The sequence below is a fragment of the Nycticebus coucang genome, chromosome 5 (genome assembly GCF_027406575.1).
Source record: "Nycticebus coucang isolate mNycCou1 chromosome 5, mNycCou1.pri, whole genome shotgun sequence".
NCBI lineage: Eukaryota > Metazoa > Chordata > Mammalia > Primates > Lorisidae > Nycticebus > Nycticebus coucang.
Window position 1 is genome coordinate 13,307,324 of NC_069784.1, and position 17,747 is coordinate 13,325,070.

Sequence of the window (17,747 nt, forward strand, 5' to 3'; positions counted from 1 at the left end):
ACCAATATACAAAAATCATCCCAACTTATGAAGGCTGGGCGGTGCCTGTGGCTCTAGGAGTAGGGCCCCCGCCCCATATACTGGAAGTGAAGGGTTCAAACCCATCCCCGGCCAAAAACTGCAACAACAACAAAAAAAAACTTGTAAAGGCCATCAACATAAATCTTTTAAACAAACTAAAAATGATATGTTGGAAAATGTGGGTTACCAAAACATTCTTTACCTCTGGCTCACACTGTGTGCAGGCTCATATTCTTGCAGGTCTCGCTGGGACGCTCGGTGAACACACTTCACCTTTCCTTCTTCGGTTTCAGGGCAGAAAGCGTCCCTTTAACGCGTGAGGACAGTAAATCACGGGCTGTGCGGTGGTTCTCAGGAGACACGCAGAGGGCTGAACTGATGCGCCACATCGCACCCTTGCCAAGAGAGTTCGGAAATGACTTCCAGCTTCCCACAGTCATAAAATGGCGCTGTTTGGCATCTTGGAGGTAATAAAAGTGAATTTTTTTCCATTCTAGTAAATGAGAGGAGAGGCCTGGTTGTTTTAAAAACTGATTAGAATTCGTGTGTTTTCCTCAAATTATAGAGCGTGATATGAGCACACTTAGGTGAACTTCAGACCACCCCAAGGTTCCGACAGGCGGCTCTGGGGAGGGGGACAGCCCCGCGGGGGGTGGGCGCAGCGCAGGCCTGGACAGGGGCAGGGGCAGGGGCAGGGGCAGGGGCCGGCCGCACTGCAGCAGGCAGGCGACAGGTGGCGCTCGTCCCCCTGAGTCGGTGGCCCCGGCGCTCCCCGCGCTCTTGGGCGGATGGTGTTTTGCTGCAAGGAAATGATTTGGGCGTTCATCAGCGTTCCTGGCACTGTCACGCGGCTGCTGAGTCTAATCGCAGGCTCTGGCTGTCTTTTGGTGGTGGGAAAAGCTTTACAAAGCAGGTTTCCTGTCTTTAAGAAGGAGACTGTTGTCAGGCATTTTCGTTGAAACTTGGGTTTCCCTCTCCTCACTATTGCAAAGGGAAATCTTTTGTCATTCCTGTTTGACTCAGAGGGTCCAGGAGGAAGTTTGATCATCTTCCATTTCCCATCTGGTTATTCATAAGGCACCTGCACGTCTGTGATTTCTCCCAGACTACACAATGCTACCAAGAGACAACAGCCGTTGTATACACGAGGACTACCTTTCAGAAAAGGGATCTGAGCCTTAGAAGCTCCTCAGCCAATGACACAGGGTATAGCTTTTCTAGTCCTTATTTCAGCTAAACTAGAATGGGAATTATAAGTGTTTTAAACAGAAAAGACAAGATTGATACTTTTTACGTAGACTCTAACCCGCGTTTGTTTTTGTTTATGTGCTGCAATTAAAAGGCTATTATAAACAAATTAGTACTATCAAGGAAGAATATTTAACCACTTGCTGGCTAATTTCAACTTTCGCCAAATACCTTCATCTGCTCATTACATTCTGAATTGAGACACCAATGTGTATGTGTGTGTGTTTGTATAATCTCTTTGTTAAAATTACCCAATAGTCGCCTCAGTATTTAGAGGCTAGTCCTTGAATTAAGTAAACAAAACTATCAAAGAGGTTAAAGAGATTATTTCAAAAGAAGTGGGTTGTAGACACACCCAATTCAACAATAGTGGAGAGTGATGACTACCTGACAAAAGATATCCTAAGAGAAAGGGGAAGTATCACTGCATTTTATAAGGATGGTAGGTAGACTGTCGCGTGCACGTTTATTAAGCTATGACATCTCAATTCAACATAGGAAGAATTAGATGCAAATGTTAATGCCTTTTGCTCACAAATACTCCCTCTGAGTATGACCCAAATCAGAACATCCAATTACACTGGATCACCATCTGTGATAAAAAGGAAAGAATTTCCTTCTAGGCTGCTTCTGAAATACCAGTGGAGGTAACATTCCTGCAGCTAGTCCCTGACCCTGGCAATGAATTACGCTATTTACCAGTTAAGTTATGTGATCTCCAAGCCGACGTGAGGCTAAAGTTTAAGAAAAAAGTGCAGGTAGTCCCTGATATACTACTGATCATCCAGAAAACCTGACATAGCATGTCTATAGGCCTATATTTGGCCTATCCCTTTAAAATGAAAATTTGCCCATTTCTTTACATATTTTAGGCTAGATACTTTTCTTTTTTTTTTAATTTTTAATTTCAGTGTGCCTGTTCATTCTTCTTTGTTTGAAGTACTTCTTTTTGTTGATTTTCTTCTTTCTCCTGTGGTGCTGGCTGTTTTTGATGTTGTTGGTAGAGACGGGGTCTTACTCTGGCTGACTGCTTCTCATATGGGTTTTGAACCTCTGAGCTCAAGCAATCCACCCGCCTCGGCCTCCCACAGCACTGGGACTTACAGGCCTGAGCCACCACGCCCGGCCAGGCTAGATACTTTTCAAGACCAGGGATCCTATCTTAACTAATGTGTGCATAATAGGTAATCAATAAATATTTGTTGAATGAAAGAAGAAAAAAATGTGAAAATGATCATTTTTCTCATTGCTAAAATAGCACAGTAATCTTACTTTCAGCAAATATGTAAGAACATTTATAGTCTTGATTTTTTTAAGTGTAATACATCATCCCTAAAAATAGAAACTGTACCATGAATACCTTAAACAACCTTCCTGTTTTAAAATATTAAGAGTAAAAAATCCAATTTGGATTTTTTAGCAAATTCAACATTTCTACCTCGTATATAAGCAGGGACTTGCTGAAGAGTTTATGATTATGCTTCAGCTTGACCCCCCCCTTGTTACCTCCTCTGTGACTTAACCTTAAGTTCTCTTCTTTGTGTGTTCCCAATATTATTGAATACATATAGTAGATGATATAATGTTCACAGGAATATTTCCTTTGAATATTTTAAATTATGATTTTCTTTTCTAATGGATTTTGCATCCAAATGACATCTGTCTTAGCGTAATTGGTAAAATGCCATTTATTTGCTTATATAACATATTTTAGTTGCATGCCTATCAAGTACAAAATAATCTGCTAAATGTAAGGAAGATACTCAACTTGTCCTTACTCTATGTGTTCAGAATAACCGAATTTTAATGATTTTCTTTGATTTAGCCAGTGGTCCTAAGTGATCATATAACCCAAAGATTTCCTTAAAGAGAGTGGCATTAAAAGTTGTCCATGTTTAAGAAGCATCTGTGACTATATATGTAGTAAAACGGGTTCTGAAATTAATTCTCTTAGAAACAGGCTCAGTAGATCTGGCATCGATCCCAGGAATTTGCAGCACTTCTAACCAGTTTCTCAGGTAATTCCCAAGCATACAGTCCTCAGAACATGCATTTAAGAATCACTGCCTTAAGATTCAAAGACATTTTTCTTTTCATATCATGCTCTTACATACAACAGACATCTTCCCTTACTTCATTATTTTTTTTTTACAAAGTACAATTTAAATTTTACCGAATTACATTTTATAATTACAACAAAATCTGTTGTGACCTGAGAGGACTAGCATATGATTTTTATCCTTTCAAAAGGGATAGGAATAAAGGAAGACTATTAAATGTTATTTTTTTTAACCGCATCATTTTGATGACAAAAACACTTGAATTGCTATTGTGTCATTCTAAATTGGTAAATCATTATGCTGATAATTTATAGTTCATTAACTTTCCAAAATACTTTTCAAAACCTTCTCCTCCAGGCTTTTCCCTAATACTGTCCTTTATAATTTTCTTTTCAAAATATTCCTTTAGATTCCAAAATGAGCTTTTTCCTCTGACTTTAGAAGAGAATAAGTAAGAAAAAGTAAGACAAGTGATGTTTTCCTTTCCGTATCAGTAGTACCTTACTTCAACCTTTTTGAATGAATTGTTTCTCTCTAGAAGAACTTTTAGCACTATGGTACCATGTCATAGGTCGTAAATGCAGTGATATTATTTAAGATGTAGATAGAAAATCTATTACTGGGCTCTCCTTGTTATTTTAGGGTCTACCATTTATCTACAGCAATGTTGGCTTGTTATTCTAGAAATGTTGCTTATTCTAGATAGGATTCTCTTGCTTCTAAGGTAAATAGGTCGATTCTTTAAGAAGATTTGACATGCTGTATTTCTAATCTGTTCTAATTTGAATATTATCATTGTGTTACCTGATAGGATTTTTTGCTTAACACTTTTTCTTAAATAAGTCAACATTCCCCAAACTACATTAAGAGATTTCAGTTGATATTAAATTAACCCTAAATGACACCTTCAATCAAACCTGGCTCCATTTAGACTCTTTGTTTGACAATATCACATCTACTTTTATCTTGTTTAATCCCTTTTTTAAAAAATGTATTTTTCAAAGCTTACTTGGAAGCAGCTCCTAGTAATAACCAATCATGAAGTATTCAGTTTTGTTGAGTTTCTAACCACATTCACCTGAATAATCCAGCTCACTGTAGACTGAAATCTATTCTAGCTATTTGTGAAAACATAGTGTCCAACGATAACTACCAGACATATCAGGGGTGTCCCAATGGGGTGAACCAGAGTATCTGTTGCCCGTACTTTAGTTGTGTGCCTATCATGTACAAAATGGTGATTATTTTGTACACACTGGCTAAATGGACTATTTCCCCAGTGGTCCTAAGTGATCACTTTTCAAAGTTTTAAAAGGCTAAACCAAAATTGCAACGTCATTTTAAAATATGTTTCCAAATGATATCATGCCTTTGGGCCTAGAAATAACAAACATTTTTTGAAACCTGTCTCTCTACTATTTCTTTTGTGGCATATCAGCCACATTTCAAATTAGAACTCCTGTAAAAATCTTGGAATTGAACAAACAGGGAAATAGAATTCTCATAAAATACTTGTCTCTATTTAGACTGAAAATACAAATCTGGAAAAGATTCCCAATCAAACTTACTAACTTATTGATATTGATACCCTAATACCTGATTTCTAATATGGAGCAATTTATCTAAACAAATTCCTGTTACAATGGGATGTATACTTTGATCATTCCTTTTCAAATAAAATCATGATAATTTTGACCCAATTCTCTATACTAATATGTCCATTTCCCCACATGGAGTTTTGTTAGATGCAACAAAATAAATAAGCAATTGAAAGGGTTTTTCCACAAATCATGACGAGGATGAGAATCCACAAATCCTAACACCGGATTAGGGGAAGACCAGGCCCTCAGAGAACTCAACCTCAAAAGTGGACAAAGGAACTTTCTATAAATCACTTAGCAATAGTAAAGTATCAGGTGGAGAGCATTGGCATTATGACCATTCCCTTTTTCAGCAACCTCATACAGAAAATCTTCTTTGTCTTTTTAAATGTCATAATTGCATAATTATAAATGTTATGCAAATATCCATTCATTTGCTGAATGAAAACTCCAAAATACCAAGCATCTTCAAACTTTGGAAAATGGATAAATATCTCTAGGACAGTATTTTCAAATGATGCATTGAGGTAAATACAAATGCTTTTGTACTATGGGCAAATCTTTAAAAAATCACTAAATCAGAAATTCCTTGAGGAAAAGGCTGATCCTGGCCTAAAGAATGAAAAATGCTGCAGTGTGGGCCAGGGGACCCACACGGTGGATTGAGTTCATCTAATCCCATCACACTGGACACCTCTGATATGTTTCTTATAGTGAAAACATCTGGTCTAACTGCCTGCTCTGTCTTTTAGGATTATATTATTGGAAAAGAAAAACATTTTGGGTCCACTGTAAGCAGTTAAGGGATCATATATAGTCATAAATAGGCAACAGTTGTTGTCTGGCAGGCCTGTAATTGTCATGAAAGATGTTGATCATTTTTTTTCTTGCAAATCCTAATTTACAGATGTTAGAATATTAACAACAATAAAAAGAAAAAAGAACAGGAAAAAAAGAGGCAACCTAGCCAATCATTTGCTTTTCAGTCTCTCACCAATAATGCTAAAGTGAAATAGATTATTGAATTAGGGAATGCTTTTGATAGGAAAAAATGCATTTAGACCATTGTGTTAGATAACAGTAATATCACAATTCTCACCAGCATGTTGAATACCATCCTCCCTCCAGAAGACTTCGATCTCATTAGATGTCTGTGTCTTATACGTTAGTATTCTGGAAGACTTGTTTGTTTGCTTGTTTGTTTGAAGTAGCTTATCTATCATCTACCAATCCATCCATCTATCAAAACATCTAAATCTCTATCTAGGTAATTTCTAAAACTAGAGGAAAGAAATCTGTTCAAATATCTTACCAGAAATTCCCATACAAATGAAAGCAAATAACAATGATAAGGAAGTAAGTTTATCTTCCAGATTTGGAAGTATTTCTCTAATACTTTCCTTTTTATTGCAAGGTTGTGTATTCAGGGTAGGTGAAAAGAAGTTACAGTTGTGATGCTCTGTGGTTACCTCTAACATTGTGCCACTTCTCCCCCTTTGAATCGGTTTCACCTCAGCCTGATTTTCCATGTTTTCTGAGTTTTCACAGTGTTCTTTTGATAATGAGATAAAGAGCTGTGTTTTGTCCTCCAAAGTTGCAGCGTGATGTTAACACAAGGAGTTTTGATTTGAAAATCTTTATCTGGCATAATTATACATCCTGCCCAGGACATCACTGATGGGAAATAACGCTGTTTCTTTCCTTCACGTGTCATGCTTGAGGCCATCTGGGTCTAGTAACTAAAGCTACAAAAGAAGCTCTCATAGGTCATTGGTGGGAAGCTCAATATTATTGCATCCATATAGCTGCTGCTTCTGTATGAACTCAGAGTTATGAAAGACCAACTACATTAAATGGTAAATCATTCAATATCAGCTGAGTAAAAGCACTGTGGTATGTTTCCCTGCTTAAATCACCAGCATCTGTCTTCTCATATGCAAAGAGCTGCTCTTTACAATCATACAGCAAAACATTGACAGAAGGGCCAAGACTCAAACCACATGAAAAAAACCTCAAATAGCATCTTTTGGGTTTTCATCTTTTGGGTGAGTAAATAATCATCGGCAAAGATTCAGCATGGGAACGAAAGTACAACATTGCATTTAACACAGCTATAAAATATTTAGGAATGCACAATCCCCTTTAGAACCTCATTTTTTTCCAATTATGTGTTTATTCCCCAGCAAAAGAAAAACAACTGTTTCAATTATGTCCACCTAATACCTCAGATTTATTGCAAAGCCTACACTTTGCTCGTTTCCCTTACTATTGAGCCCCCTCTTCCTTATGGGGATGTGAACTTCATAACTGAAGATAAAGCTCATACGGATTCCAAACTAAAATTGGACTAATAATGGATGCCTAAGGTAGGGTTTCAAGACTGTTGCAACAATTGGACCCTTCTCATTGACTTGCATGAAGCAGGAGAACAATCTCAAATGGCAATTAGAGCTGTAAAATCCCACTCCCTGCGTGGCTTAGATTTATAGTAGAACACTCGTGTCTGCAAGGGCGAGCATCAGACAATGGGCTCGCTCCACCCTGATGCTGCCTGAGCATTCATGGGGCCTTGCTCCCCTGTGGGTTTGTCTGTCCACATTGAGCTGCCAATAAAGAGTCAAATTGGAGACAATTACTTTTGCAAGATGTTAGAGGTAACCACAGAGCATCGTGACTGTAACTTCTTTTCACCTACCTGAATACACTTGTAATAAAAAGCAAATGGAAATCTAGAGATCACTTTCAGGCTTCTAATTAGTCATCTCTTTTTGGGATAAGACAGACTTCAGAGGTTACTGTCCCCAAAGTTTTAGGGCAAAGCAGAGTTTAATTGTATAGATTATGTTCTGCCAATCATTTTCACAGCACACTCACGCTGAGAATGTACCCTGTCACATTGTCATCCCCACACTCTTTCCAGCTGGGGGCATACTCCCGTTCGAGGCTCTGGTCACGCAACAGCTATACGCTAGGAAGAGGACCTATAAGATTCTCTTAGGGGTTATACCTACAGACTCACTTCACTCAACAGATGAAAGGAAGAAATTTCCTTCAATTTAAATCATAAAACTAGGGCAGCACCTGTGGCTCAGTCGGTAAGGCGCCGGCCCCATATACCAAGGGCGACGGGTTCAAACCCGGCCCCGGCCAAACTGCAACAAAAAAATAGCTGGGCGTTGTGACGAGCGCCTGTAGTCCCAGCTGCTCGGGAGGCTGAGGCAAGAGAATCGCTTAAGCCCAGGAGTTGGAGGTTGCTGTGAGCTGTGTGATGCCACGGCACTCTACCGAGGGCCATAAAGTGAGACTCTGTCTCTACAAAACAAAAAAAAAATACCAGGATGTTGTGGTGGATGCCTGTAGTCCCAGCTCTCTCGGTAGGCTGAGGCAAGAGAATCGCTTGTGCCCAGGAGTTTGAGGTTGCTGTGAGCTGTGACACCATGGCACTCTACCGAAGGTGACAAAGCGAGACTGTCTGAGAAAAGAAAAATAAATAAATAAATAAATCATAAAACTAATGCTGTATTAATCTTACAATAAACATAAGTTTCTGGACTTGGTGCCTGTGGCTCAAGTGCCAAGGCGCCAGCCACATACACCTGAGGTGGCAGGTTTGAATCCAGCCCGGCCCACCAAACAATAATGACGGCTGCAACCAAAAAATAGCCAGGTGTTGTGGTGGGCACCTGTAGTCCTAGCTACTTGGGAGGCTGAGGCAAGAGAATCTCTTGATCCCAGGAGTTGGAGGCTGCTTTGAGCTGTGATGCCACAGCACTCTACCCAAAGTGACAGCTTGAGGCTCTGTCTCAAAAAAAAACAAACAAACATAAGTTTCTGGAGAAAGTAGTTTACTAACTTTCTACTTATTACAAAAATCCCTGAATCCTTCAAAAGACCACATATTTTTTACATCTCTCATGCTTCTTTTTTGGTAGGAATTGTACTATTTTAAGAAGCATAAAGATGCATTTCATTATACAAGCAATATTTTACATTTTTTTAATTAATTAGCACCTACATCCAATAATAACATCCTGGAAGGTCTTATAGACACAAAGTCATACTCTTGTTTAGAGAAGAAATAACTATACCTTTGTAAGAAATTATAAGATTCTAGAAAATCATCTTACTGTGTGACTTCGGGCAAATTATCAGCTGTGCCACTATTTACCCATCAGTACAGTGGGAATAATAATGCCTTATATATGAGTGAGAATCAAATCAGATCAGATCAAATAATACAGGTAAAGTACTTATCATAATGCCTAACCTGTATCAAGCTCTTTGAAAAAATGAAACACTTTTGTTCCAAAATACACACAATGCATCTCAAACCCATACTATGTCGTTTTCATGACTCCGACAGCCTCCCCCCATTGTTCCCTGGCTCCTTACGCATTTTCTGAAAAGACTCCTTTTTTACAGCTTTTTATTCCTTGTGTTTTATCCACTGGAAGTCTTTTGGAGAGCAACCATTGAGACCAACTTGCAAATATATTAACGGAAAACATATACAGCATATTACTGGGACGTGAATAGACAACACAGAATGTCAGAGTGTCATGTTGTAGAAGAAATATAAATCTTTGTGAACTGCAGGACACAATTTTGCTAACACGAAAAAGGAAAGACAACCATTTTGACAAAATTAAACTTAACCCAGTGGGATACAGGTATCCCCATGCTGCCAGCTTTTAAGATTATATAGGCCTTTACTCAGATGCAGTCCAAACTAAAGATAGCCAAATATCAGTCAGCAGCAGCATCGGAGGGCGAATTGAGCTGGCAGGCAAGCACGCCCCGGATACTTTCTAGAACATAGAAGCAGGACATATGCCTGGTATTCAATACTGTCTTGTCACTGCATTAAAAGTACACACAGCCCAAGCACTGAACAGAACTGAGGCTCTAAAAAGGCAAAGGAGCTGTGTAACTAAAAGAAAGGAAAATAAGTCAGTCATAGGAAATCTGGAACTCAGATTCTGAATACTGAATAATCCAGCATAATTAGAACAGTCCCAAAGCAATGGGGGTGGGGGAAGTTGGTCAGGGACATACAAAGAAAAGCAAACTGTCCCCATCCCCCGATTGCAACTTAAAAGCATTTTTCAGCATCTTTGTAAATCAATTTCCTCTTATTTTCTTATTTCCATAATAATGTTATAAACATATATGCACTGTATAAATAACGAAGGCTTAAGTGTTTCATGTTAAAATGCTACATGAAATTTGAAAAGAAACCACCTAATTAACTCTTAAACCACTTAGGCTAATTTCATCACAGACTACATCATTCAACGAGTCATTTCGTTACTGAAGCCAAGGTTAAATGGCTCTTTTTAAAGATATAAAGCCAATCTTTTAAGAGCTTTTTAAGAAAAATGAAAGAACTGACCAATCTTGCCTCACTCTCATCCTAAAAAAAAAAAAAAAAAAAAAAGTGATCTATCTACCCACGAATCCTAGTAACAGATACTAACAAGATGGTATATACAAGGCATTCTATATCTTTTGGCGTTCTTAATCCATAATAGTGGGAAAGTTATAAAAGGTCATACATTTTAGCATCATTATTGCACACTTTATTTCCTAAGGGCATTTTGATTTCTCTTCATTTCTGGAGGAAGTTAATTTTGTCACTGAACATTCCAAACCTGTGTTGCTGGAAAGGATTCAGTTGCATGCCTGCATTTATGGAAGTCCTGAGCTCGAGTGTCAGGAAGCATCCCCCAAAAGGATGATGCATCACCCTACAACTGCCATCTGTTGAGTGTTTTCCCGACAGCTGTATCTCTTGACCAACACAAGTGTAGATAATGACAGGAGACTCAGAGGGAGTGCACAGCCGTCAGACTCAGGACAATTCCATGTTCGTCTGCGAAACAACATTGCTTTTAATGGCACCATAATGATTTTCTAACAGACACAATGGTATGTAGTAGAGCTTTGGAGCTGATTTAAAGCCCACAATAAACCACAGGGCAGCCTAAAAGCCAATTGAGATTTCTTAGTGCCAGGAAGGTTTTTGTCCTACATGAATACTTAAGAGCATTTCACCGGCTACTCTGTCCACAATCCACTTTTGCCAAAAATAACTGCCTCTATCATTGTGCCTGGGTAGTGGGTAGTTTTGTTTTGTTTTGTTTTTTTATAAATTAAATACACATTTTTATTTCAAATATCAATGACGTTAAGCCTTGGCTTTATTAACCTTTATGATAGATAATCCTAAAATAAGACATCTTTGGGTAGGTGATGGACCAAAACCTCACGGTCCTGATATTTTTTCAAGCCACTTAATATTTTCCTTCTTACCCTTCAGTGTAAACATCTGTCCAACCACCTTCTGTCTTTATGTCTTTCAAAGCATTCTCTGATGTAGGGATTGCACTGGTATTGATGGAATGAGCTAATCTGATGTTGGAATCCTTGGTTTCTTAATGGGAGCAATTAATAGCAACAGTAGTGACTACCATTATTTAAGGACCCACGATGGAATGAGCCTCCTCTCAGTACTTAATAAACTTCCATTTAAAAGATTCCAGTCAAAACGTCACTTCGTGAGAAAATCTAATACTCTGTTTCTGGGAATTCAATTGTCAGATATGCTTAACCCGCAGAGGCTTCTAAACCCCCAGCTTGTTTCCCTATACCATAAAAAGAATGAGAGAAACTAGGCAGCGCCTGTAGCTCAGTGAGTAGGGCATCAGTCCCATACACTGAGGGTGGTGGGTTCAAACCCTGCCCTGGCCAAATTACACCCAAAAACTAGCCGGATGTTGTGGTGGGCACCTGTGGTCCCATCTACTCAGGCACTCTACTGAGGGTGATAAAGTGAGACTCTGTCTCTAAAAAAAAAAAAAAAAGAATGAGAGAAAGAAAAACAGAGAATATGAAGGAAACTTAGAAAGATCCACACTTTCCACTTGCTTTACTGTCATCATTATAACAACTCCATTGTATTGCCCAATCATACACAGGGTGCCAAAAAGGTATCCATGTTTTCTTTTTTTTTTTTGTAGAGACAGAGTCTCACTGTATCACCCTCCGTAGAGTGCCGTGGCATCACATGGCTCACAGCAACTTCTAACTCTTGGGCTTACGCGATTCTCTTGCCTCAGCCTCCCGAGTAGCTGGGACTACAGGCGCCCACCACAACGCCCGGCTATTTTTTTGTTGCAGTTTGGCCGGGATTGGGTTTGAACCCGCCACCCTCGGCATATGGGGCCGGCGCCCTGCTCACTGAGCCACAGGCACCGCCCTGGTATCCATGTTTTCAAAAAGGAAAAGAATTGTGTAAAATTGTCATACTCGAGTCATGTTTGACTTGTGCAATTACAAGAGATACAAGATACAATACAGAAGATAACAAACGTTACCGGTATATAGAGTGTATTTCAAGTTTAATACACTTTTTTCCTTTCTTAAAATGTGCATACATTTTTGGCACCCTCTGTATACACACACAACACAAATGCATACACATGACTACACACACACACACACACAGACACACACACAGAGACACACACACACAGAGAGAGGTATGGAAGGATTCTAACTCATTTTTCCAGCCAGTTCCCTGTTACCATCTTGTTACTACCTCTTACTACGACTCAGAAGTGTGGCAGCAAAAGCAAATATTGTACCTAATTTTAAAAGAAAAATCTGCACTTAAACTTTCATTAGGCACACTGGGCTCCTTCTCTGTTTTTCAGAGAAGATATGTGCTGAGATGAACCCCTCATGCTTAAGCAGGGGAGGAAAAATACTATCTTTTCCTCATCATAGCAAGTTTCACAGCTGACATCCCTATAACAAAAGACAGATTAATAAGAGAAAAACAGCATTTTTTTCCCCTGCTAATCGGAATTCAGGAAGCAAGGAGCAAGGGAAGAATTTACCTTCTAGTCTTCCCCGGGTATTATAGGCAGAGATCTGGGAGAACTGATCTTGGTGAAAAAACACTTATCTTTCTATTGGCTTTTGTCCTTTGTCCCAGGATCTCAACTGGAGATTCCAGAATGAGTAGCAGATCTCAGCCACTCCATGTTGGGCATTGTCCCTGATCCCCCGTTTGCAACTTAAAAGCATTGTTCAGCATCTTTGTAAATCAATTTCCTCTTATTGTCTTATTTCCAGAATAATGTTATTAGCTTACATGCACTGTATAAATAATGAAGTGATATCTTTTCTTCACCCATTGCAAGATGCATGGCTGGAAACCCTGTGACAGAAGAGAAAGAACAAATTTATTTAACCAAAGTTTTATGTGACATGGAGCCTTCAGGAATGAAGACTCAAAGACACACACACACACACACACAAAAATAAAAATAAAAAATAAAACCCTGTGTTTATGGAAAGGTCTGATGAAAAAAGCACAGTCATGTAGACGTAGGATTGCACAGAAAGGAAGTGTGACCTAAGAATAATAAATAAGAAGGAACTTAGCCTGTTTGTTCAGATTCCTTCTGGCCTCCAGGTACAAGGCCAAACACCTGTCAGCTGAGGGTCTTCTGATCTACTTTTAGGAAGGTGAGTTAGAGAACTTCCTGATGGCAGCGCTGCAGGGAAAAAGGCAGGAGATGGTCAGAGGGGGACCTTCTTGCTTCTTCGGTTTTCTCCATGTTTTTCAGCTTAAATACTCGGGATACCAAGATGCCATATTTGGGGGGTCTCATTGTTGTTGTTGTTGTTAAGGCCAAAGGAACTTTTCTTTTGTCTCATAAAGACTTTGACAATCTGAGTCAATAAAACAAACTAACAATAGACATTAATGGGAGAAAAGGGGTACACATTTATTAAAGAGCAAATGTACACAAGTCATACAAAGCCTGAAACTCAAAGAAGGGCCAGATGGTTGGAGCCAACAGACCCTCTCAGTACGGGAGAGGAAAGTGGGGGCTGTAGGCACTTTCAGAGGAAGCGTAAATGATTTTTAGGGGAAATGATTGAGCTCGAAGAACAGACAATAGCCTGGGACTCTGGGCTTGCTGTCAACTCCAGTCTTCCTTCCAAAAGTTATTCCTCCTTGTTTGATGAGATTATAGGGCGGAGGCCCAGGACAATTGCATTCCTTCTGGGGGGTCTTCCTTTGGTCAAAACTTCAGACTGTGGAAACAGCCTGTGCTCTGGAAGACTGGAGGGAGCACAGCCAGGCAGTGGGAGGAGACCTGAGAAACCTGGGCTCGGAGGCTGCTTCTTCAGTTCAAAGCACCCAGCATGTCAAAGCACCATGTTGTGGAGGATTGTTTTTCTGAATCCCAAAAATGTTCTGAGCCCTGATACTTCGAAGTAGTATTTTTTTCAGGAAAAAATCAGAACTACCTATCCAGGATCCCAAATGGCATAAAAAATTTGAACTATACACTTTTGAAAGCTACTGTCTATAAACTCTCCATAGTGCACACATTTCAAAAAATAGATTTTTCCTTTGACAATGACCCACTCTGTTTGGTGGTGAGACTTGTCTGTGAACCTGACTTCCCAGTTCCGCCACTTCCCAGCAAATAATTATGAGAGAGAATAGTTCATTGTGCTGTCACCTGGAGGCTAATGTTACCTTCTTTTAGTCAAATATCCAAGGGATACTTACACAGTAAGAACGCAGGTGAACATTCTCTCCTAGAAGAAAAATCACACACACAACTCAAAATGTGTAAAGAGCCACAGAGGCTAAGAAGCAAGGCTTAATCTACATAATTAGGTAATTTGGGGAGGGAGGAAGAGGGGGAATCTTTTTATATTCCTAAAAAGACTAACTCTGTTTTGAGAATGTTTCTTATCCTTAAATCAGCCAGGCGTGATTTCACCCCACTTGCCTGTCCCAAGAAACACAACTCTCCCCCATTTGAAATTGGCAGCTATAAAGAATGCAGGAACCAATTCCCCAGGGCCTCCTTGGTCTCTTTCTTAAAACAATGGTTTCCATGTACCAAGCAATGCAGGATCTGTGGGCATTTTTTTTTCCTCGTTCACAATCAAATAAGCAAAATAAGGACTGTGATATTATACGCGTGTGTACATGGAATGAGCCTGCATTGAGCAGCTAACACAGGCCAGGCAGCAGTTCAGCTAACGGAGGAAAAGAGGTGAAGTCTGAGAAGCCCCTGATTTCATGAGCTTTATATGGTTGATGGGAAGAAAAGATCACAAGCAAATGAATAGTAGGGAGCCAGGTAGTAACAAGCACTTGAAGAAAAAATACGGCAAGGGAAGAGAAAGCAAAGAAATGGGAGTGCAAAAGCTGAGGGTTGTGAGCGCAGGGGCTGGGGACAGGGGATTTCCACCCTGTGGCTGGAGAAGCCCTGTGTTTAGAATTGAGCAGAAGTTCTGTCCACGTCCCAGGGGATACGTTTCCAGTTAGAGGCTCGGCTGGCTAAGGCAGTAAGGTGGGAAGGAGCTTGATGTGCTCCAGGAGCAAGCAGTTTCTGAAGGCCTTTGTGGCGTGTTGGGGTGGAAGTTGCCAATTCCTCTTTCTTGAAAAGCCCATCTTGTATTCTGAGATTATGGCTTCCTCCTCCCCCCAACGCCCACTGATGTTAACACATCCTTTCTTTTAAGAAATGATGTAAGATTTTACCCTTACGTGTTGTTGTTGTTGTTTTTTTAATAGCCTAACTTGGCAATATAAAATGTTGGCAGCCTTATGTTGTTTTTTTCTCTCTCTTTCTCTCTCTCTCTTTTATTTTTTTCCCTAAACTGATTCGTGAAACACAAAACTCTGTTAAGCGCTGGCTTCAGACGTGTGCAGAAAGTGCCAATTCTCCCTCTGTGTCCACGGAAAACTGCATGTTAACCCACCCTGGAGTCTTTGTTTCTTTTGTTTTACTAAATTCGGTACTTACTTCTTATTTTCCAGGTTTGTTTTGAGCAAAAAATAAACACTGTGCTCCAAAACTTCCCATTTTATATGTGTGACTTTATTTTCTTTTAACACAAAAAAGCGGTAGTAAAATTTATCCCTGATGCTTTAATAAAACAGCATGTGAGCTGCACAGGTTCGGGAAATGGGGCCCTCCCAAGATCTTTTATAGTCTGACATCAAAATTAAGTTGGGATGTTGAGAACATCTGGGGCTCTCTCTCTTCTCTGCCTTCCCCCCAAGATTTCCAAGGGATATCTGCGTTTGTTTTGTGTTTGTGTTGAAGGGGTAGGGTGGGGACTTGGGAGCTGCTATTTTTCCCCCCCTTTAAGGGAAAAAAGAGAAAACCAGATATTTTCAAGGGAATCGACTACTAGTGGCCAGTATAACAAAGAAACCCCACTAAGCCTAACCACAACCTGACAGACTGAAAACTGATTCCAGGACTGCCACTCACCGCAAATCCCCATGAAACATGCCAGGAAACCAGCTGAAAGAAGCAGACAGGCTGCTTCGGAAGGGCCACAAGCGTGGCCCCTAGAGAATCTGCTGGTCCCATTCAAATTCAAAGTGGTGAGGTAGAGGCGGGGTGGAAACTGGAGACAGGGAGAATTAGCAGCCCTGCGATCACTTTCAGGGTTATGATGGAACTGATTTAAAATGCAAAACTGCATTCCATTGTAAACACGGAGACAAACTGGAAGCGGAGAGGAAATACACTTTCATTTGGTGATTTTCAATTTTAGGACTGAAACGGGGATGGGGAGAACAACACTATTTATTTTTCCAGCACTGAGATCGCCTGTTCCTTTTTGTAGGATAAGCGAATGTGGACTGATATATTACTTCTTTGGGCTTCGATGCTAATAAGGCATACTTCCCACAGAATCTGACAGAAAGGATGAATACCTTGCCCTGCTAATGGTTAATTTGTAGTGGCATGTGTATTTCTTGAATGTTCATGAAGTTTTCTAATTCATCAGCACACAATTGGGCTTTTTCCCCCCACCCTTTAAACAGAATGAAATGTTGTATTATCCCTCGGCCACATGTATTTACTACCCAAAAGTTATTACTAATTTTTTTTTCTGCCTCAGGAACAAAATCTGTTCTTCAACAAATAATTTAGTACTGACCACACTTTAAAATGTTTATTGCTGTTGAATCTGTCACAGATTGCATCAGGCCGCAGAGATGCTAATCTATCTCGTGTATTTGAAAGTCCTATGGGAAACATATATTTGGGCTCACCGCTGAGTGAACATGACTGTTAGGATTATGGAGACCGTACATAGTGAAGAAAAGCAGCATCCGCTTTTCTGACTGGAAAGTAAACAATAGGGTGATTGTCGGCTTACACAGCGGGGCCCACAGCCCCACTGCTGAGGCACTGTGTGTTAAGCCACGACAGCAAGCCGTCTTGATGTTTGCTTCTTGAAGTTGGATGTAGTCAAGGATTGAGATGAGCCACCCCAGTGAGTTTGCAGGAAACAAAACAGGATATTCTTGTTTAAGGACTGTTTTCCGTAATTATGTTGATTTTTGTATGCAGCACTTGAACTTTTAAAAACTCAAGGATGCAGAAGGAGCGCTCCAGAGGAGAATCTGTGATGGGATTTTTGCCTTGAGTGAAACGTTATCGTGCATTGTTAACAAAATTAACTTGTTTGTATTTGTGATTGGGTCTGTGAATTAAGCATACTTACGCCATGCTTGTTTTGTCTCTCCCCCTCCCGCTCAGCGCCACCTCCCCCCACCCACCTTCCCCAGAACATTTTCAAATAGGAGGTCAAGTTGTCTTTGGAACATCATATTTCCTGCTTGGAAAAAGCACTGGATTGTCTAATAGTCTGACAGGAAGGGTTCAAGAGTACCAGGAGTTTCCCCTGGAAGGCTTGAGGGGGGAAACGTGGCATCTCTGAACTTCTTTCCTCTGAGCTATGATACGCTGTT

General features: G+C 40.0%; 1 protein-coding gene across 1 annotated transcript in view; it reads left to right on the forward strand.

The window, feature by feature from the left end:
* Window positions 1-333: 333 nt before the first annotated feature.
* The window catches only part of ADGRL2 (adhesion G protein-coupled receptor L2), a 581,138-nt gene continuing 563,724 nt past the window's right edge, over window positions 334-17,747 (forward strand). The window contains exon 1 of the mRNA XM_053591012.1: window positions 334-488. The gene's annotated coding sequence lies outside the window, so the exon portion shown is untranslated. The remainder of the gene's footprint in view (window positions 489-17,747) is intronic.